This window comes from Cygnus olor, chromosome 2 (genome assembly GCF_009769625.2).
Source record: "Cygnus olor isolate bCygOlo1 chromosome 2, bCygOlo1.pri.v2, whole genome shotgun sequence".
NCBI classification, from domain to species: Eukaryota; Metazoa; Chordata; class Aves; order Anseriformes; family Anatidae; genus Cygnus; species Cygnus olor.
The window spans coordinates 128,815,130-128,838,500 of NC_049170.1; the positions used below are offsets into that span (position 1 = coordinate 128,815,130).

At 36.2% G+C, this 23,371-nt stretch overlaps 1 long non-coding RNA gene across 1 annotated transcript; it reads left to right on the top strand.

Annotated features, from left to right (window-relative positions):
• The first annotated feature begins 1,125 nt into the window (after nt 1–1,125).
• Nucleotides 1,126–23,158, top strand: LOC121064489. Its single transcript, XR_005816518.1, has 3 exons — nt 1,126–1,136; nt 7,766–7,771; nt 20,747–23,158. It is a non-coding gene; the product is annotated as an uncharacterized LOC121064489 (long non-coding RNA).
• Nucleotides 23,159–23,371: the final 213 nt, after the last annotated feature.

Consider the following 23,371-nt stretch of genomic DNA (forward strand, 5'->3'; position numbering starts at 1 on the left):
TTCTTTATCCAAGATCTGTGATTCTAGAATTAATCTCATGACACTCTATCCCTAGTACATGCATGAACAGTTTTCCAGCAGATTAGTTTATTGACATTTATTATTGTATGCAGACAAGCTTCAAGCTCCATATTGGACTTCAAAATTAAGATAATTCTTTCTGAATATTAAGGATTTTTCCTTCCACTAGGAAGAATCTGTTAGGAAAGATGGAGATTGACTAAAGCTGTGTTTTGACAAGAAGGGATATTTTCAAAATATTATTTCAAGTCCTGAATAAAATTATTCTGAATAAAATGCATTGTCAGTTTTAGTCTGCCTCAATGAAGAACTATTGCACTTTATCTTTTACTGTCTTTATAAGTAATTCTTATTTAGACTATACTTCTAAGTGACTTTGGTTTAGAACATCACTTCAGGAGGAAAATATCCATCCGATAAATAAAAATAGATACAATGATCTATATCTGGCAGTTATTTTCTCATTGAAGTAGTCTGATCACAACAACTTCTACAGCATGCTTTAAAATATTATCTGCTATGATAAAGATGACTATCACTTCTCTGAATATACTATATACAATTTTATCCTCCAAATAAATTTCAATTTTAGAAATCAAAAATGTTAACAAACTCTGGAAAATGGAAAAATCTACATGCAAATTACTGAAGCAACTAACATTTCACCTAAAACTAAATTTATCGTTATTAATGGTTTGATAAAATGTGGTCATGACTATGGGACGGTTGTGTCTTTGTTTCATCTTTATTGCAGCTTGAAAATTGCTGTTCATCCATGGGGAATGCACAGCTGTCATGTGGGAGCACACTTTGTGGTGGACCATTTGAGATCCAGACTAAAGACACAAACAAAGCAAGAAAGGATTAAGTATTCGTCTAATGTAATCTTAAAGAAGGATTGGTAACCTCACTGTTGCTTTGCTTAAGTTAATTAAAGAATTGAAAGTCTTCATTCTGAATTTTCCTAAATTAGTTAAATGTGATAGAAAGTTCAGCAGACAATAGGGTGTAGTTGATAGCCAAGTAGTGATAAAGACTGACGGTAGATTAGTAAATACCCAGAAACCAAGGAACTGCAGAAAATTAGTAACTTTAAGGAGTTGTTCCTTCCCTGCGTTGCTACTAATGTGGTACTGCTCTTAAACATTGTAAATACAGCATAACCGCTGTCTCTGTCTTACATATTTTTATATTAATCTTTAGATCACAAAGTGCAACAGCACCAGCTAAGCATCATTACAAACAATTATTTGATTTATTACTGTTCATTAGTTATATTAAACCATTTCTTATTGCAATCAGAGACAGAAGAGTCCACTTAACGCTAAGTATATGTACAGCAATGACAAAGAGATGGTAGAAACAGTGAGATCCTTTTAAGATTGTATTTAATACATTTCTGACATATATTTCTTTGGGTTACAAAGAGCTTCAAAGAGCATAATTGTTATAATTATATCAAAACCCTTAAATGATTGACAATAATATAGGTACCTGTATTAAACAGAACTTACGTAAATGGCATTTTATATTTTAGCATTTTTGCTTCAGCCTCCTAAGTTACAAAATATGCAGATGCCTTCTTATATCTGGCCTTGAAGGTGATACAGTGTATTGATCTGACACATCTTGAGACCTAATAATCAAGTACATGTTTTTATGATTGGCTGATGTTGCCTCGTGTCTAGCTGCCTAAAGAATGTTAAGTTGACTGAGGTCATCTATAGCCTATAGATAATCTACACAACTAATAAAAATGCTAAGTAGGCTGTCAGTCTGCCTTTCAATCATATCAAACCTCCTAATCCAATTTGTAATTTTCAAGAAGAAATTAATCTAAAAAATAAAATAAAATAAATGTGTTTACTAGAATAGAGTGATGTATTGTTGGTATACATCCAGCTGGATTTTAACATTTGAGCTGCTCTTGATAAGCCATGATAATGAATATCACAGCTTGGTAAATTTTTAACAGATCTTTACGGACAGAACATTGTACTGGTGATTATTATCCAAACTAACAACTAACTAAATAAATAAGTAAACAGTGTATCTGAGCCTCAGATATGTGCAATGTATTACTCTATAACCTTAAAAATCCAGTTTGTTTTTTCTCATAAGGTACTTTCAGCTGCAGATTAATATCTAAGAATAGTATCTGGTTGAAAGTATGTATTATAAAAATAATAGTAGGATTTGGTACTGCGTACAGCCAACTCCAAATATTTTCTCTTGATGATGTGGTAAAATGCTGTTTATTTCAGTTTAGTGGCCTTAGAGATATAACCAGGTAGGAACAATGAAGTGTGAAGTATGAGCTAGATGAGCAGACAGTGAAGTAGATCAACTGCTGTCTCAACAGTCTGGCACAGAAGGTAGTGGTGACACAAGGTCTAGCTGGAGGCCAGTAATGAGTGGAGTACCCCAGGAGTCAATACTGGGCCCCATCCTATTTAATGTCTTCACTAGCGATCTGGACAATGGGGTAGAGTGCACCCTCAGTAAATCCACAGGTGACAGAAAAATTGAGGGGAACTGCTGACTCAACAGAGGGCCATGCAGCCATCCAGAGGGACCTTCATAGTCTGGAGAGGTGGACTGATGGGAACCTCCTAAAGTTCAACAAGGGAAAGTGCAAAGTCTTGCACCAGGGGAGGAATATCTGCAGGCACCGGTACATGCTGGGATCCACCCAGCTGGAAAGCAGCTCTACAGAAAAGGACCTGGGGGTGCTGGCAGACGCAAAGTTGAACATGAATCAGCAATACGACCTTGCCACTAAGAAGTCTAGCAGTGTTCTTTCCTGCATTAGGCAAGTATCACCAGTAGGTGAAGAGAGGTGATCCTACCACTCTACTCAGTATTGGTGAGGCTGTACCAGGAGTACAGCGTCCATTTCTCAGCTCTCCAGTAAAAGAGAAACATTGACATACCAGAAAGACACCAACATAGGGCCACTTAGTTGGATCAAATGATTTTAGCCCCTTTCGTATGAGGAAAAGCTGAGAGAGTTAGGACTGTTCGACCTGGAGAAAAGGAGGCATAGAGTGAGATCTTATCAATGTCTATAAATACCTAAAAGGAGTGCACAAAGAAAATTGAATCAGGCTATTTTCATTGGTGCCCAGGACAAGAGGCAATGGGCACAAACTGAAACACAAAAAGTTCCGGCCGAACTGAAGGAAGCACTTCTTTACTGTGTGGGTGACTGAGCACTGAAACAGGTTTCCCAGAGAGGTTGTGGAGTCTCCCTCTTTGGAGATCTTCTAAAGCTGTCTGGACATGGTCCTTGGCCTGCTCTGGCTGTCCTTGCCTGAGCAGGAGTTTGGACAAGATGGCCTCCAGAGATCCATTCCAACCTCAACCATTCTGTGATTCTGTGATGACTGTGAAATACTCTGTTTCAGTACCATGGTAGAACCCTAATTTTATCTGTGGATCTAAGACTAACGTTTCTTAGACTAGAAGGTGTTAACAAAGAAGATGTGGTTAGAAAGTTCATGTGGGTGGAGAAAGCATTACTCTTTCTTTCGAAGATGTACATCTAAAGAAAATATGATGTTAACATAGGCTATGAAATTTCATGTTCATCATTAGTCGGATAATTTCCTAAATTCATTTATATTTGGTTTAAAGCCACATTGCAACATAATGGGGGTTTGTTGATATTTTAAATCAGTCTTGTTCAGTTTGGCAAATACAGATTTTATAAACCTGCCTGTAGAAAGTTACCATGCATTTCTGATGAAGGCCCTTTAAATCTGATAGACTTAGGTGGATGTGCCCCTTTTCAAATTCACTATTTGCCATCATATGTGCCTCCTGTTAAATTTTCCTTCAATTTCCTTTTAAAGATCAGATTCTTTAAATAATGTAAACTCATATTTAGCTTAGAGCATTTAATATTGATTCTGAAATTTTTAATTAAATAATCTAATATTTAAAAAGTCAAACACATTAATACATGAGAAACCTATTATTTACCCTTGGCTTTCAATAATACAGCTATATATTACAAAAACAAAATATGTAGTTAAAGACTTTAAAGCCTAAAATTTGTCTAGGTTTCTGGTGACCTGTTGGTGCGACTGAGGAATTTATGGTATTTTCCTTCAAGCCTACACATATCATTTTCCTTCCCATGAAAGCCGGACAGAAGGGGAAAGGCTTCAGTGTTGTGTTTCCATATCTCTTCCTAATATATGATGGAACACAGATCATCCAGACTCAGAACTAGGAGGTGTTCCTACACCCCAGCCACCCTCTACCACTAAAGAATCGCTAAAAAGACATCAGGTATTATTTTGCTTAGTTGAAGAATGACAAAAATTAAGTTATATGTCCTGTTCTAGAAGAAGAATTCACAATACTGAGCAAGGTACCCAAACTCCCTGTAAGTGAATGGGAAGAGCTTCCTACGTCATAATAGAATGTCAGGTATATGACAAAGGATGCCAAATGAGACAGTAGGAAAAAATTAAATCAACAGTAAAAAAATGTCATTCTTCTACTTTGCCGTCTCATTTCTAAGTCTTTCTTCAAACACAAAACCCCTAAATAAGTGAATTTCTGGACTGATTTAGAGTAAATTTTTAGACAAGGTGGGTACAATTTATTTACCCAAGTATGTCTAGTGCTATTTAAGGCTTTAAGGTACCCTGCTTCTAACCTCCCCACATAATAAAATAGATCTGTAATTTTTTTACTGTATTTTTCAATCCCATATGAGGATCACAGATACTCTAATGCTCCTTTTCTTAGTTATTCTTTTCTGGATCTTTTAGAAGTGCTGTGTCCAGGTTGTTACAGACAACTGAAGGGGAAAATTCTGCTTTCAGGTAAACTCCGATGACATTTTCAGACATTTTGCCATATCAATGGTAAAAATTCCCATGTTTTCTTTAAAAAATATATTAAAAATAAATAAACAAATAATCTTCTCTCTCCCTTTCTCTCTCAAATTAACTTGATTAGGGGTTTGGTTGCTTTCAGAATTGGCAACTTAAAAAATTCTCAAAATATAAAACAAAATAAATTCAAATCAATAAGTACATCAAGAAAATACCATAAAGGGACAAAATTAACCTCCATTCTCAGTGACTGACATTTTATCACAGGTAGATTTCTACATTATACTTCTTTACAAATTCTAATTACTGAAATCTACTTATATAACCCATAAAAGTGATTTTTCTTAATTTCTTTTGGATATTATAGGATCCATGGTTTATGTCAGGCCTTCCAACTTAAGGAATCATAGTTGCTATGACCACTTTATGTGTAACCGAACTATTGCACAAATAAACCAACAACTAAGGATCATTCTCAAACAACTATTTTCTAGGTGAGATAGTTTAATGTGCAATAAAAAAATCTAAGCTGCAACTTAGAAAAAAGGAAAAATTATGTTAAAAATTACTTTGGAATATCTTGGTCACAGTTGGCTAAAGTCTGCCTATAACCTACAGTGCAGAATAAAAACAATAATAATAATAATAATAATAATAATAATAATAATAATAATAATAATCTAACTTCCCTTCTTCCAAATTTGGTCAAATAGAAACTTATTCACCCTTTCTGTAGTAGAGTCATGGCAGTCCAGAGGAGGGCTATGAAAATGGTGAAGGGACTAGAGGGGAAGACATGTGAGGAGTGGCTGAGGTGACTTGGCCTGTTCAGCCTGGAAAAGAGGAGGCTGAGGGGAGACCTCATCGCAGTCTACAGCTTCCTCACGACGGGGAGTGGAGGGGCAGGTGCCAATCTATTCTCTTTAGTGACCAGTGATAGGACCTGCAGGAATGGTGTCAAGCTGCAACAGGGGAGGTTCAGGCTGGATAGCAGGAATAGGTTCTTCACTGAGAGGGTTGTAATGCACCGGAACAGGGCAGCCAGTCAAAATGTTAAAATACATTCTGAAAGAGAAAGAGAAAACTTTTTTTTAACTATGTCAAAGGAAGACTAGATGGGAAGAATGAAGAATTTCACTCTGGGTAAGGCCTGATGTTGCAGTCAACTCCCAGAAGGCCAATCCCAATCTGATTTTCACTAATTTCAGTTAATTTTATCTAGTTATCAGTAATTAAAAAATAAAAAATGTGCCGCTTTTTTTCTCTTCGTATTCATCTAATAGACAGAATTTCAACCCAAGTCTTTAGTTTTGTGTAATTCATTTCTTCCTGACTGTGCCAACAATATTTTTTGGCATCTGACATTTTAATAGTAATATTGCCAGTGATCAAGCACTATACAGAATAAAAGTACTGGCACTATATTTTGTAATTTTCACAGAAACATTTGATTTGATTGACTCGAGAATGCTGATTAGAGGAGATAAGACTATGATGCTCTTGAGGATAAGTCACTTAACTCAGATTCACGACTGTTTAAGAAGACCACACAGATTTTTTGTACAGAGCAAGGAATCTGGCTTGGCTGAAAAGAACTGTGATGTCCGCCAAGATGAAGTCTTCAGACCATGTTTATTGAATTTATTTCTCAATGATTTATTCTTGATTGCGTTAAATCTATTTTACAACTATATAGATGATGCAATGTTACAACATGGTTCTAATTCATTGGCCATGGTAGGGAAGAATTTAGATAATTTATGGAGGAGACTTTAAAGATAAAATTTTTTTCTAATGAACAAGAATACTGCTATCTATTAATTTCCAAACTGACCCCAAACACTTACGCAGTCCTTACTCAGGAAAAAAAAAAAAAAAAAAAGGAGAAAGAGAAGAGAAGAGAAGAGAAGAGAAGAGAAGAGAAGAGAAGAGAAGAGAAGAGAAGAGAAGAGAAGAGAAGAGAAGAGAAGAGAAGAGAAGAGAAGAGAAGAGAGAGAAGAGAAGAGAAGAGAAGAGAAGAGAAGAGAAGAGAAGAGAAGAGAAGAGAGAGGAAGGGAGGGGAAGGGAGGGGACGGGAGGGGAGAGGAGGGGAGGGGAGGGGAGGGGAGGGGAAAGGGAGAGGGAAAGGGAAAGGGAAAGGTGAGAAGGGAAAGGGAAAGGGAGAGGAAAGGAAAGGGAAAGGGAGTGGAAGGAGGGAGAGAGAGAGAGAGGGAGAGGGAGGGGAGGGGGGAGGGGAGAGGGGAAGGGGAGGGGGAGGGGGGAGGAGCAGGGGGGAGGGTGGGGGGAGGGGGGGGAGGGGTGAGGGGGAGGGGAGGGGGGAAGGGGGAGAGGGAGGGGGAGGGAAGGGAAGGGAGGGACAGGGGAGGGGAAGGGAAGGGGAAGGGAAGGGTCAGGGGAAGGGGAAGTGAAAGGGAAGGGAAAGGGAAGGGAAGGGCAAGGAAAAGAAAAGAAAAGAAAAGAAAAGAAAAGAAAAGAAAAGAAAAGAAAAGAAAAGAAAAGAAAAGAAAAGAAAAGAAAAGAAAAGAAAAGAAAAGAAAGGAAAAGAAAAAAGAAAAGAAAAAAGAAAAGAAAAGAAAAGAAAAGAAAAAAGAAAAGAAAAGAAAAGAAAAGAAAAGAAAAGAAAAGAAAAAAGAAAAGAAAAGAAAAAAGAAAAGAAAAAAGAAAAGAAAAGAAAAGAAAAGAAAAAAGAAAAGAAAAGAAAAGAAAAGAAAAGAAAAGAAAAGAAAAGAAAAGAAAAGAAAAGAAAAGAAAAGAAAAGAAAAGAAAAGAAAAGAAAAGAAAAGAAACAAATGAAAACCCTCCACTGAAATATATATCTAAGTCATGACTTGAGAGTTGGATGGACACAGTCTAGTTACTCTTGAGCAATTTTCTATTGAAATGCTTTTAATTAGAAGCAGGTATCATTTTAAGAGGTAGGAACTCTGCTGAATATATTGTATTTAAACAATAGTAGAAGGGAGAAAAAAAAATCTGCAATGTGTTGTCAGATTAGAGGTTTAAATTTAGAAATAAGAAAACTGGTCTCTTATATCAATAAAAAGCTATGTAGATTTGTTTTATATTAATGCTATGGATAGATAAAATCCAATTTGCCTTTAGGCAAATTTGAAGATTTGTAGCTTGACAGGGTATAAGAGCACATCACCGCAGCTTTTATATGAATGTGAACTTCCTCCTGAGTCTGGAACTATGCAAATGTATTTTATGTTTGGAGAGGCCCCTGGTTATATGAAAAAAAAAAAGTTTGTTTGTTTTGTTTTGTTTTGTTTTTATTTTAATTTAATATTCCTAGCCTTGAAGGGAGAAATCATCATAGACTCATTTACCCTACAGTAGTGTGACAATATGGGAGGGTGCATTAAATGTCTTAGCAGTAAGCATTTTGAACAGACATCCAAAGGTAATAAGAACTGAAATATATTTTGGCAAATTCAGGTTCAAGTTAATTTAATATTTAAAATTATTCAGAACGTATAATTGAGAATAAATTTTGTAATGAAGTGGTAGGAATGGTTTGATTTCATACATCCTTCTGCTTAGAAGCATCACAGACATTTGGATATGGGTAGGGCAAGTTTCTTGCTGTGAAAGTCATTTGAGATGCAATATGAAGCATTGTACATTAATGAGGTTTTATTATCTCCTGTTCTGATATTTTCGTTCATGAAAATATAAAGGTATTTATAAAATGCTTTAGAGCAGATGGTTTAGACATTCATTTCTTATTGGCATCCTCTGTTATATATACAATTTTAAGTTTGTATATTTTAATATAGACATTTTTAAAAAAATCTGAGTTTTCACACAGAGTGTATAGATCATATATGAGAGTATACAGTACAAGACATTTCTTCCTCAAGGCAGAAATACTTAGATGCCTCTCTTGTCTCTTGCCTTTATATTTTGATTTGGGGTTTGAGGGATTTTTATATTTTTGGCCCATGGAGAGATCCTACAGGATAAACATCTATACCATGAAAACCATGTTATGCTCAGATTCACTTTTTAAAAAGTAAACAGAATATCCTAAGTCATGAATGTGTGCATTGCTGACATCTAAGATCTGTGTAAGTACTTCAAATGTTAGAATATGCTAATACTAAAAAGAAAGCAATATACATATATTTTGAAAAATGTTGAAATTCTGGGTGTTCATCCCATTTAATAGTAAGTACACAGTCATCCCATCATATTGCAGCTTCAGTAAGAAGAAACAAAAGTTTTAAGTCTGGACATCAGAGACAGACTTCGATATCTGTCATCAAGTAATGTAATAAGTGTTAAAAATATGTTTACATGGATCCATAAAACCAAGAAATGCATACATTGTTAAGTCTATTGGCACCAAGGCACAGCTCAGTGGGACTCTCATAGAACATCAGGGTCAATCTGGTATTGTTTCTTTGCCTTCTGTTCTGTGCCTTTGCCTCACCTTTACCTGTATTGTGTTCCTTCTCCTGCTGTAACTGTCCTCACAAAATCCAGAGAATTTGGATTCCCTTTGGTGTGATAGCTTATTGAGGTTAAGGAGTTGTTTTAATTGGAGAAGAATTTTTGTGACACTATAAGCTAAAATAGCTGAATCCTGTTTAGTGAGGGTATTGCCATCATTACTGTTTGCATTTATCTATTCTGTACTCACACACCTGTAAACAAGTTCCTTGTGTAACAAATGGAGAAAACAATTGGTGTATGCTGGTTTCAAAGTCAGGAGTCATTCTTGAGCGAAGAGTGAGTTCTTGAAGTCTTGATGCTGACTGGTGCACAAGGAAAATCATGGTGGTGAAGAGGGTTCCTGTATTCCTGTATATCATTATTTTAACATAGAATAGAGGGAAACAGAAGACTTAACTGTGGAGCCAGCTATCCGTGATGGCCTCTGGAGCAGAGGCAGAGGTAGCCCCCATTGTCTTATGCTTGGCAGTTCAGGTCTCTTAGCAAAGCTCCAAACGTGCCAACTGAACATGACAAGGGGCAGTTGGAGCTGAGTTATTCCTCTTTAATTATCAGCTGTACTAGAGATTCTGAGAAATACAGCTTGGCAAAACTGCTCTTCTTAACAGTTACATTTTCTGATCTGCAGATCTTTTCAAAGACTTAATGACACTGTAAAGTTTCTAATTTGAAAACTGCAGCAGCAATTATGTTTTCAATTTTGCTTTGATAGTATCGCTTTCTGTGATATCTTGTCTTTCTGAAATGTGATGAAAAAGGAATCAGCCATGTGTTTGCTACATTCTAAAACTTTCTTTTTATCTAAGAATGATGTGGTTTCTTTAATTTCATTAAATGCTTGTCGACATTCTTGTTAGCTTTTCCAGTTACCTTAAAGATCTTCTGAAAGGATCAGCCCTTGAGAGGTAATGGAGATAATGGTACAGAGTGTGTTTAGCCGTTCCATGCTTTGGAAACAATCATTACTGAAGGTAAGCAAGAACAGAAAAAAGTCCATCTTAAACTGTGGATGACTTCTTACCCTCTCACCTCACCTAAATTTCCATGACAAATCCATCTTGCACATGTTGAATTTTTGTCTAGTGTCAGTTAAATTTTTGCATATGTAGGAGATCAAGCAGTTTGAAGCTGTGAGTTTTTCAGACTATTTCAACCCAAATGAAGGATTTTAAAAAACAATCAGAGATGAACATGCCATTAACAGGTTAGTTACAGATCTGTTTCAACACCTCTCAGGAAGACTAATTCTTCTGTTCAGTTTATACCTTAATTTATGTTTTCTGCAATGAATCACTGGGATAACCCTAACATTTGCATTCCATGACTTTTGAATGTTTAAAATAGAAACCTTCATGTTGAATTGACAAATGGTTTGTATTAATATAAAATTAGATTTAGGAAAATCATTTAATCTATAAATGACATCTGGTATTTACAGCTTTAGAGTCTGATGAAGATAGATGCACTAGCTTACATGTTTATAATATTTTGTAAATTTGCAAATGCATATTTAAATTGATTGTATCCCTCTCCCATCCTTCAAATGTCACTGGTCCTCTAAGGACCTAGTCTAAAGCTTGCTTTCATTAATGGAAAGACTTACAGGCTGAATGTGTAGCCTAAAATTAAACATAGCCTAGCCCTGTTCCTGAGTCCTTTCTACAGTTAAAATGGTGTGTTCCGCAGCAGGGTTTTGTGGTTTTGGCTGGTACCAGCTAGCCTTCGTCTGGTTAATTCCTGGGTATAGTTTAGGAGTAAGTGCAAGGCAGACAAAATCTCCAGAAGACCTTTGAGTATCCTATTTTATAGGGTGAAAGAGTTTAGTTGTATGGTTGGGAGCCATCCTTAGTCAATAGGTCTTGGTGTCTCCTCCTCCTTAGTAGCCACAACAAAGTCCAAACCAGGAAATTTTGGGGAACTGGGACTTCATATATTACAGCCTTGTACTGCATAGATTTCCTCACTTACGGCTGTGTTTTGATAGTAACATTCAGGAACTTTTTGAGAATTTCTTGTTTTGGTCAGAAAAACAAAATTCTTCATGGGAATGTCTTTTGCAGTGCCAGGAATTCCTAGTTGCAAAGCAAGGAATTCCAAGCAAGCAAAATCTGCAGAGCCAGAAAGAGTGAGTGTTAGGGAAAGGAAGAATGTATTTTATCTTGCCTATAATGCTGTTGCACTATACAGTTCCCTAGTGCTTTTTTAAGGTTTATGGATAGTCTTGGCCTCTGAAATCATAATGTCTCCAGACACTGTGGCTTCTCAGTTCCTTTGCCAAGACAAAATAAGTCATAAGAATATAAATATTAAGACTCCAAATATTCAGGGAACTTCCTCAGGTTGGTCAATTTAATTAATTAATTAATTTATTTATTTATTTATTTATTTATTATTATTATTATTTATCTATCCCAATTGAAGACACTAAAGGAAAACAAGTTTTCTAACTGGAACAAAATATATTTTTTAGCAGCCATAGAAAAATATGAAAAAAAATTAAACCATGTGAGTGAATAATCTCTATAAGGCATATAGGAAATGCTGTAGGATTTATTTTTTCCTCTAGTTTGTGTCTTTATTCAGTGGTTCTGTTTGAGTTTGGTTTTTCATCTTGTTTTTCTCCACGTTTTATTTAAAATACTTTTCTCTTTTTTTCTAATCTCAATTTGTTCTTTTGGGTGTTGAAGCTGGTTATGGTTCTGTTGAATTTTCATTCACACAGCTTTGAAATTAGTTGGAAATGGACTAGAAAATCATCTGATGCTGACTAATACCTGGTTGTTTATTTATACACATAAAGTGGATATCATGTACAGATGTTTATATCTGAACACTGTGTGACATGGTCTTTTGGGCTCACTTTCCTGCTATCTCTGACCTTGCCTGTACAAATCATGCTTCACATCTGTTGTGAATATAGGAAAAATTAAGTTCCTTGGGTAGGATAATATCAGTTTCATGCAGCATAGATGAGAATGTAGTTGTCTCATTTAAATAATACCTCATAATGAAGCAAGAGGAAAATAAAGCTGTGTCTGTAAGCTATTAACCAGAGATCACCTTATGCACAATATACAGAAACTGTAATGCAATGTATTTGGAATACTTCTGCCATAGTTAAGAGATTTTAAGTTCTCTACATAATTCTGTAAAAATGCCTGAAGCAGAAGAGATATAAAATGTTTGCATATCACTGTTGACAAAAAGGAATCTTGAAAATGAAAAATAAGTTTTCAAAGATCAAAAAGGACACCTGAAATCATCTTTGTAACAATCAATTAATGATATCTAAAAGAATATTCACAAAACAAAGCAGTATAGAATGGAAATAAAATAGAGTTAATACACCCAAAATTGTAAAATTGTTTTAAGTGCCTTTCTCATTACATCTGAATGTGATTTTCCAGATAGAGGCATTGTAATATGACCCTGTGTGCTGTTCTGTGTGTACAATAAAGCAAGCAAAAATTAATCTCTTCCCCTGATGACCTCTAGAAATGAAAACCCATTATAGTAATAATATTTGTACTTAGGTCTTGATGTTTTTGTGCAGAATCTGAATGCCATGAAATGATTGTATACAGTGGCTGATGAGGACACGTGTACAGATAATTACATAAATAATCCTCTTTATGTAGGTGCAAGGTGACTTTTTAGATCTGGTGTGGAAACTAGTCAAAGCCTAATAAAACTTGTAATCATTTTCTTTACTGCTAAGGCCTGAATCTTATTATGTTGAAAGGTTTATTAGGAATGTTTCCCTTTTTAAAATGGAATGTATGTAACTAGATCTTGTGCACAATTTTCCTGTTTGTAAAACTTGAATTAAGCATTGAAATTTCTGCCTAAGTTACTGGTTTTGGTGGTTGCCAAGGTATATATGGTATCAAATACTATACTACGTCTTTGTTACCAGTCTGCGGTTTGGTTAGCAAGCCCCACTTAAAGGGTAAAAGATCTTCTAAAAAACAACATTATTTAGCTTGGAACAGGAATCAATACTGCATATGATATGGTAATGAAACTCAGACTTTGTAACATATTGACGGACACTGAGAAAGTGTGTGTGGTGAGAAGAGTGGGTGTATTTGTGTGCATGTTGGAGGGACCACAATAGTATTAATAGCCTATAAAGGAGGTTTCTGACATTTGGTAAACACATGAGTGTGACATGGAGCACAATAGGAGCTACAGTTCAGAAACAACAGTACATACATTAGTTACTCCGGAACTCTATTAAATAAATGTGAGCTTTCTTTTGTTAGCATTTGCATTTTCACAGGATGTAGTAGCAAAGTATTAGCTTTGTGGAGACTAATTGTAGAAGGCTAAAAAGACATTCCCATACTGTTGTACTCTTTTACCTTGTTCTTAATACTTGTTTATCTTTCTGATGCGGGCACATGTCCAAGACGGTTCAGTTTTGCACAAACAGCCTGGCTGTCTATTTGTGTAAGTGGTAATAAATTCCCATTGATCAGAGCTTGGTGAAAATGCGAACACACTCCATGCTCCCAGCAGACTCCCACTCACCATAAAAGCCCACTGGAATGTTTCAGAATGGTTGACATTACTGCGTGTTACTTCCCAGTGTCAGTACCAGATGGCCTATTGATTTTGATCCCTTTATTTAAATAAAAGAAATGATTTAGTATTTAAAATAATAATTTTTTTAAAAAAAGCAAAAAAGGCCACCTGGTATATAAAACAAACAAACAAACAAACAAACAAACCATTCTCTCTCTTATTAGAGTGTCCATCATCTTCAGAAAGCCCTGAATTATTGCACATTGCGATTATTTATTTTAAAAAAATTATAAACTTTCAATGTATTGGTCATAAAGGCTTATATTTGTAGCTTTCTGCTAAGGAATAAAACTTTAATTTATTAATTGCATTCAATTTTAAATTAAGATTAAGGAGATTTCTTTTAAGCAAAATCTTTATAGGTGTTTTGAAGAGGCTGACCTAAGAAGGATACAGATACATGTGAGACTTATCAGTCTTTCATAACTGTACTTCTCAGTGTCTGTAAAGCAGCACTAGCAGAGGAGGTGTGGAGAGGTCTCCTTCTGATGGTGATTTCCATACAAGTGCCAGCAGACTGCTAAAAATGAGGGAGAGAGAAATCATGAAAGCAAAAACATGAAATGCGAGGCAATATGTGCTAGCTTCTGTAGACACGATACACTATAATTAGTAAATACTTAAATCAGATGCTTAAATCCCTACTATAAGGAAATAGAAGTCAAGACTCATCAGTGTGAAGTAAAGACTACCAATGAAGAGGGCATGGTTGGGGTTTGTGTGCATATGTGCACGCACGTGTGTGTGTTTTTCTCAAGAGGCTGGAACTCAGCCACATATCACAGCATTCCATATGTCAGGGAGGATCTTTCTTCTCTACAGCAGTAGCCTATTATATAAAAGTATTTTCAGTATTTTCATACAGACTATGTCCCACCCCTTCGTTTGGGTGCCAGTTTCCTACTTTGGACGCTTCAGGACCTTTCCTGATGTTTCTTCTGCCCACTTAGAAGCTTCACATGCACCACCTGATTCCTCTTCTGGCAGGGCAGTGGGTGATGAACCCTAGAGAGGGGATACAGCTCCTTTGGTGGGCTGGGAAGATGTTGTACTACTTGTCCTTGGGCATTGTCCTTCTGGAGTTCTACCACCCTGAGGATCCCTTTTGAAATTCTAGTACTATTCTATAAAAATAATTCAGCTTTCTCTTCTACATAAAAATGTTTGATTGGTTGGTTGATTGGTTGGTTTTGTTGTTTGTTTTTTTTTGTTGTTTGTTTGTTTGTTCTGGTTTGGTTTTGTTTTTTTTTCAAGAATGGCATCTCATGCACAACCTTCTAAATGAACACTTGTATTCAAACAACTTGGCGATTATGCAAAACAATTCTGCCTGTTACAGTACACATTCAGTGCAGAAAATTGCTCTGTTAGTTGGACTGCTTTTCCCGTCACAATGAAACATACATCTGCTTACAGCTAAAAGTCCAAGGGCCTGATTTACTAAAAATTAGTGATCCATCAGATTGATGGACAATCTGCACTCTTGGTGCCTTGAAATTTCTTGCATCAGTCACCAGATCATGATTTACTAATAGGGTTTCAGGGCTTGCAAAATAGCACAACTCTAACCACATATTAATATTTAATCTGGCATTTTAAGTGCACCTAACAAAAGACCCCAGAGCTGCTGACAGGACCCTAAATTGTGAATTTCTTAGAAAGGAATTGAGTATTTCCATAGCCGTTTCATGTGGAAATCTGAAATAAAAAGAAATACATGAGTTAAGTCTTGATCATGCACTTACAAGCTTCTGGCTATATTTTCTTGAAAAAATGTTTGTAGGTAGACGGTTCTTTTGTTTGCTTTTGTTGTTGTTGTTTATTTGTTTGTTTCATAGTCTAGATTCATTAACATAAACCAAATCTTCCTTTCCAGTGCCCATAGCTCATGCTGGCAGAGAAATTTTAAAATTCACTTCTATATTTTGTGCAATTAAACAGTCTATTCTTTAAAACTTCATCCACTTGACAAGTCTAGAAAGATGGCAAATGAGGGTAAAAACAACATATAAATCACAAAGACCTCATTATTACCATGAAATTTAGTAATTGAATCTGTACAGACTTAGTAAATTGGGTCCTCTGTGTTTTGTATAGCATTTTTAAGTAACCAAGATAGGCAAGAAGCTGAATTACTTATTGATAGTGTTTCTACAGTTTCATGGCTTAAACAGAACAATAGAGTAAGTTAATAAGCAAATTCTCCTGCTCCTGTCAGATGAATATTCTAATTTTACAAAATGTATGTAGTGCATGTCTAGAAAAGGGTTTATTTGTTTCTTCCATTTTCATCTGTCATAATTTATGAAAGATGTTCCCAACACCACCTGTAATAATAGAATGTTTATTAGTGTGCAAATGAGGGTTATAAATGATGTTGCTTATCTATGTAACAAAACACAAAAGACAACTTATTAGCAAAGACAAATTGCTCAGCAAGTTTCAATGAGCTGCTATGTTTGTCATGAGGAAAAAAAAAAAAAGAAAAAAAAAACTTTTATTTGCACAGATCAATGCTTTTATAATCCATTTAAAATAATATACTTGCCACTAGGTGGCTATTTCTGATCAGATCATTTTACCATTTTAATTACATTTTTAATATCCTGGCTGCATAAACAAAGATAAATTACAAGCCTTGCACAATCTGGCTGCTAGCTCAGGCACAATCTGTAATAATATCAGCTTTTGTTTGTGCCTCCTCTAATTAGATTCTGAAATCTCAGCTTTATCAATCAATAATTTTAATTTCAAAGTTGCCTTTTGATCTCACATTTCATGTTTGTTTGCAGAAAATGATCAGTAGGACAAAGCTGATAATTTATGCAGAAACAATCTCTCAGCAGAGTTACAAGCGCATTCCTAGCCATCAACACCACCCGGCAGACTAAGCTTGACACAGGTCTAATTAGCATGCAGATACGTGTCGCCTCATCGGCAATTCAAATTGCTTTTTTATAATGTACCTCAAATTGTGCTACTCAAACATTGTATTTGATTTCCAAAGCCCCCTGGGCATCCCATAATGTCTCCCTTCATCCTGGGTACGAAGCATTTATTGAACAGTCTGCTTCGACTCGGGCTATCTTTTCGAAAGCACTCGAACATCATAACCGTGGGACTAGCTTTTCCTCCTGCTCCGACAGCAACTTGTTCCTCTGCAGAGCACCGTGTGCCACATCCCTGGGCTTAGCGATGATATGTTACCTTGCGGGCTCCCGCTCCCACGGTGGCTGCTCTGTCGAGGGCTTCGCTCCTGTGCCACTCATGTAAAAAGGGGGAGGATGTCTACAGAGCGCACATTAATATGCGGCACATAACCACGTCTCTGAATGCCAGCCTTCCATTCTTCATTAAACAAAATGGCTGGATTGCGGGGATTGTTTTCCCATCCACACACGCGCGCGCGCGCACACAGACTAGGCACACCAGCACAGACCCACACACCCCCACACACACTCAGCTTTATCCCTTGCTCTCCCACATGCATACGCACATGCTTTTCCTCTTACACACAAGCATACATGCACACGCACACACACGTCCTTCCTGGCTGCTGTAGCGCATCGCTGTCGGCGGGGCGAGTTATGCGCTAAAAGTTGTCTGCGGCATGCGTGACACGCGAGGAGATTCCTGCCAACGTCAGGGCCCTTTTTTGCCATGCAGCAACAAGTGGCAGAATCAATGGTGTACAGTTATTCAGCAGTGTAATTCATTTCACTGGCTTTGGCTTGTAGCCAGATCCGCCATCTGTCTCTTGCTCTCCCTCTCTCTCTCTCGCTTGAATTTGTCCTACATTTCGTAATGTTACGTGCTTGCCATCTTTATTCTATGTCAGAGGTGCAGCACAAGTCTCACCCCCATTCCAGCGTGGAGTTCTCCGAGTTCGGTGGCACTTTGGATATTCCACTTCAGTGCCATGGCAAGAAAAGGATAAGCAGAAAGGAGGAGAGGGGTAGCTGCAAAGAGAATGGTGCTCTTGTATCCAAAAGTTGGAGCATCAGCTTTTTATTTAAAGCGTTGATATGGATCTGTCTCACATGGGAACTTTTCCTGCTTCATTAGAGTATCTTCGTTTGCTTTATTGGATGCCGGCACTGAACACTACTGCACAGCTTCATGGAATGCCTGCTGTTGGATGCTTGCAGATCCCTGCCACCAAGCAACCTCCTGCATTGGAAATCGGGTGACTACTCCAGGATCTTATGCGTGCTTGCTGTTTGAAGCTGCAGAAAAGTGAATAATCAATTAAGTATTGATTTCTTGTAAGATTTGGTAAATTTCAAAGGCAAGACAAAGAGGATGGCTTAAGGAAAGCACTGCAGGGACTTGGTGTAAATTAGACAACTAACAGCAGTGCAGAATAAAATAACACCTCAACTGAATATTTCCTTGGAAGAATTAGCACTAGCTATTGGAAGACGATGGTGGATTTAATCAAGACGGCAGGCACGCTTGAGTTTTAACCGTGAACCTGAAAGAGGAGCTAATTATAACCACCTATTTATATGGAGCTAATTTGACTGAATGGATGCAAATGTGCTTTATTTATGGATGAAGAAGCAAGCCTTACAGCATTGACTTTGGGATCATCGCATATGCTAAGCTTTACAGCTTCTCTAAAAGTCAAGCCTACAGTACATTTTATTTACTGAGAAGGTATTTATATGTAAGCATAAGCTAGCTATACGAAAGATTCGTCAGAACAATGTATTGTAGCATTGAGGATCTAATTATAATTTTGCAGCATTTTGTGTTTTCTCTAATTTGGTGCTTTTCAACCCTTGCTTGTGATGGGCTATAAATGGGACAATAAATGTATGCTTTAAACTATTGTGATTTTCATTGTGTAGTTTATTAATCGTACTGTAGTTTTCTTAACGTGTTTCTGAATTATTCAGCAGTAATTTATAATGAAAGAAGCAGAACTGGTGGGGTGGTTTTGAATTCATTTATAATCTTCTTACAGATCTAAATGTTCAGGTTCTACCAGCAGATGAGCTCTATAATTACTAAAGAATGTTGAAATTTTTCAGATAAATGGGGCACTGACTTTACAATAGGCACAATATTGTATAATCAGTAAAAAGAGGATTGTTATGTTTTGACTCTGTGAAGACTGGTCTTGGTCAGTTAACTCCTTCTCTGCTGATAATGGTAAGCAAATGTACCTTATATGAGAAAATGGGGGGAGAATGTAATGTATTGGTTTAATGTTTTGTTAGTCTGAGACCTTAGCATATATTTTAAAAATTTATTTCCATTTCTTTTACTTTTCTTTTCCCAATTTGCTTCTTTGTTTTTTGTCGCTTTTTTTTCCTCCTGTCTTACAATCTACATTCCCTGAGCAACCACAGGAACCAAGTTACATTAAGCTTCAACACAAAGACGATGTAAGAATAATGAATCCTCATTTGCATCGACATTTGTATTCAGATTTGCCAGGCTATAAACTTGGCAGATCAAGCGGAATATTAAGTAGAGGCTTCCATGGTAAATTGTGACTCTTGCAATTGCTGAATCGTTCTTCCTATTTGTGCATGTGTGCGTGTGTGTGTGTGCGTGTGTGTGTGTGTATGTGCATATCTGTAGTGGCAGGTAAAGTCTCATGACTACTTGATTTCTGAGAAGCACATTGGCCTTCTTTCTCTTGCTGTATATTATGCCATTTTGAAGTAAAATGAAACAGGAATACACCAGCAGTAAGCATTTTGGCTGAAGACATAATGAAATGTAACTAAAATATTAACTCCTGTGTCTAAAGAACATGAGAATGAATTCTTTATGCAAGCAGATAAGCACTACTGTTAGAGCAAATAGATCATCTGCTTCAACTGGAGTTTTGGTTTCATTACGAGTCCAACATGCAATCTAGGAAATAGCACTAAGCCTACCTGCTGCCTGCCATGAAGTCCTATTTTATTTGTGATTATGTTAATGTCTGTATGCATGTTTCATTTTAAAACATTGAGCCTTGTGCTCTCCACTTTGGTTGGTTGGACTGTCTCCAGAGCTAGAGTAGTATCTGGACATTGAATGTTGAACATTGAATCTTTTCCTTCACTGACATTGGTTGAATAAGAGGTGATCCTAGTTGTACATTTCCCTAAAGATTCTTCTCTCCTCTCCTGGATGAACCATTTTCAGAATGAGTAATAGCAAAACTGAAAGATTTACCTTTGCATTCTCCTTTTTAACTTTGTGCTATTGAAAATAATTTATACTTGAACTTTGGAAACTCCCTCTTATCCATAACATGTTTTATATTATTTCAGAAGCAGAGAAAAGTGCTCAGTCTACAGGTGCTAAAAATGTTCCAAGAATCATGTTTGCTACCCATAGATTTTAAAGTAATTGTCTCAGGAGTCCAGTCAAAGTTTTCTGGAGAGAACTTGAGTGTGACACTGAATTAGGAGATACAGGAAATGATCAGGTATGCAGGAAATGCTTCCAGTGCCTCCTTTTTTACATAACCCCTCTTTACCACACATGGAAACATAAGACCCACTTATCAGATGGAATTCCAGTACAGTCTATAGCACGTGTTTTCATAATTACTGATAATTGATGCCTATGCTAAAGAGCAACTACAGTAGAGGAAAAACCCTGTTTGTTTGTTTGTTTGTTTTTGTTTTGGGCAGTTCTTCATAAATAAATTGAGGGGCTGAATGTAAAAACAATCTACGGCAGGTCATTTAGCTTAATCCATTGAAAAACAAGTGCAAAGTAATAGCTAAACCTGTTGTAAATATTATCATACTATATAATTATCAGCTATAATTTCAGCTGGAAAAGTCATTTCAGCTTTGTTTTCTGTAAAAATACACAAGACTTTAACACAGTTTGGATTTGTTTTGCATTTGTTTTTACACAGTAATAGGATAATAGATCATGCAAGGAATGGTCAGCTGAAATCTAGAGTTCACAAACTTTGGAAAATGATGTGCTGCTCAGTAGAAAGGCAGCCATGTATCAGTATTTGTTGGCTTTTCTTGAGAAGCTTTAGAACATGATTCCTTTACTCCAGGGGAAAAACATGGAATAAGATGTCTCCTTCCTTCGAAAGAATGTTCTGGACTACATTTCCAGAATGATGCTTAATGTAGAAAGGAAAGTTAGAACATTCATGATATATTACTATACTTCATTCATATCACCTTGAAGAACTAATATCAAAGTTTTTTGTTTGGTTTAGTATTTGTACCTGCCATGAATTCCTTTAGAAATTTACCCCAGAACAGCTAACAAAGTGGTTCTTTTCTGAGAAGGGAGAAATAAAACAATATCTCATTGACTTTCTGAAAAGAAAATCTAGTGAAAAAGAAGCCTTGAAATTTAAATTACTGATCCATAGAGAATAACAGATTAATAAACTCTGAAGTTTTTTCTGAACATATATTTACAACAGTTATTTAGCAAAGTGCATTCTTTAAATATATATATATAACCTATTGTTTTTTCCTATATGAAATTCTCCTTGATACCTATAACCACAGAAAGACTATGAATGTGATGAAGAAAGGAGAGATGAATGAAAAATGTTTTAAGCTCTAAATACATTCATCATATTCACTGATGAAAAGACAAAAACACCTGGCAAAAAAATGGAGGTGCAAAGATAAGGTTTTGTAGGAGCAATTCCAACCTGTTCTATGGCGTTCCGTTTGTACTGAGATGTTGAATAAAATACTGGAGTTCTATTTGTAATGAAAGTGTTCTGTGGGATGGGTATTCACCATCGCTGGACAGGGTGCAGCACAGTTAGTCTGGGCACGGTATACAGCTGCTTTAGAAGCGTGGAGCTCAAGGCCTGTTACAGCATTTCAGTCTAGTTCATTGTGTTGCTAAAAAAAAAAAAAAAATAAATTCCAACAGTGCAGAGCTCTCTATATGTACTAAAACTCAGACATGCTAGTCCATAGAATTTAAGGGGAAGATATCATTTTTAATAATTATTTTTCTGACCAAAGATTATTTGGTGTAACTTACTGTTGTGATGAGTATCACTCGAGGGTTGTGTTACATGTTGAAACCTTAGTTGGCTTTCTGTCACTGGTATGGTCATCATACTGAGTTGAAGGAATGTAGCATCCTAGTTTTTCCTGTTTCCTGTTTTTCTCATTACTTTGTGCATCTAATGGCAGTTTGGATTTAGAAAACTTAACCGTTTCTGTTATATAGACAGTAAACCATTTCCCCTTCATGTTTTTGTTTTGTAGACATAAAGGAGACAGAAGAGATTTTTGAAAGAAGTAAATGGGCAGATATGGAATGCAGGGAGAAGAGATTTAGTCTGCAGAGTGTTTTTTCCACTGTCTTTTTATAATTGTTAATTTTTAAATCTCTTCTTTACAATGTGAAACTTGTGTTTCTCCTGCTCTGTGTCTTTTTCTGTGGTCTGTCTTTTGAGGCACTGTATCAGTAATCTCCAATTGCACATGCTGCAGTTTTATCCAACTAATTGAAAACTTTTCTGGGAATGTGTAATACACTGTAATGTGTTATTTGCCATACTTTGGCCAACCAAGCAAAAAGTTCATCTTCCCTCAACAAAATAAATATGCTTTCAATACCAAGAGCTGCTACATGACAAAGCTTTTAATTTAATTGCTAGGAATGAGTTAGAAGGTGGTTACAGCACTATTTTCATTTTCAAGGAGTCCTTTGATTCCTAAAGACAAATTTATACTGACTATAAATATCATTAGATAATGAATAAACTAGATATGCACAAAGTTCCCTCAGACCTGTGATATCTTTCTGTGGTTTGTTGCTTATTGCATCTTTATGCTTCAATCCTGTAATTTGTGTTTTTTATAGCATCTAGGGTAATAAGACTCCAATTCTGATCAGTGTTATAACATAAATAATAATAATAGAAGTGCATTGTTTTAGACAATAGACATGATTTCCAGCATGGTTATTTATTTGCATAATCAACACTGTCTCTTTTAGTTTATTGCTTTTGGTAAAATCCTGTGGTCATTAATTTTGCTTTGAATTTCATTGGGAATTTTGCTTAATGAGAACAGATTTTGATGCAAGGTCAGCTCTCTGAAAGCCATGCCATCCCATGTTTCATTATTGTCACAGTGAATCACAGAGAGAGCAACATGGAACTCACTTTACTCTGCATTAAACTTGGCCATCTCTGGCGCTAAATTCAACACTGGGGTAACAAAACTCAGCAACTGAACTCAGGGAAAGATTGAAGAAAGGATAATTTAATTTCTGAATTTTAGTTTAGTATAGTACAGAAGTAAGAGTTTCAGAGTGAAGTTTCAGAATGAATACTGGATGCAGACAAAACATGTGCAAGGAGATGGGAAATGGGAAATAATATTTTTACTGTTAACCCAATGTCCATAGTTAAAAGATAGAAAAAGTAGCAGGACACAAATTCCAGTCATTGCAACTTGCGATGTATAACTACCATTTTCTCCTGGATCCATAAT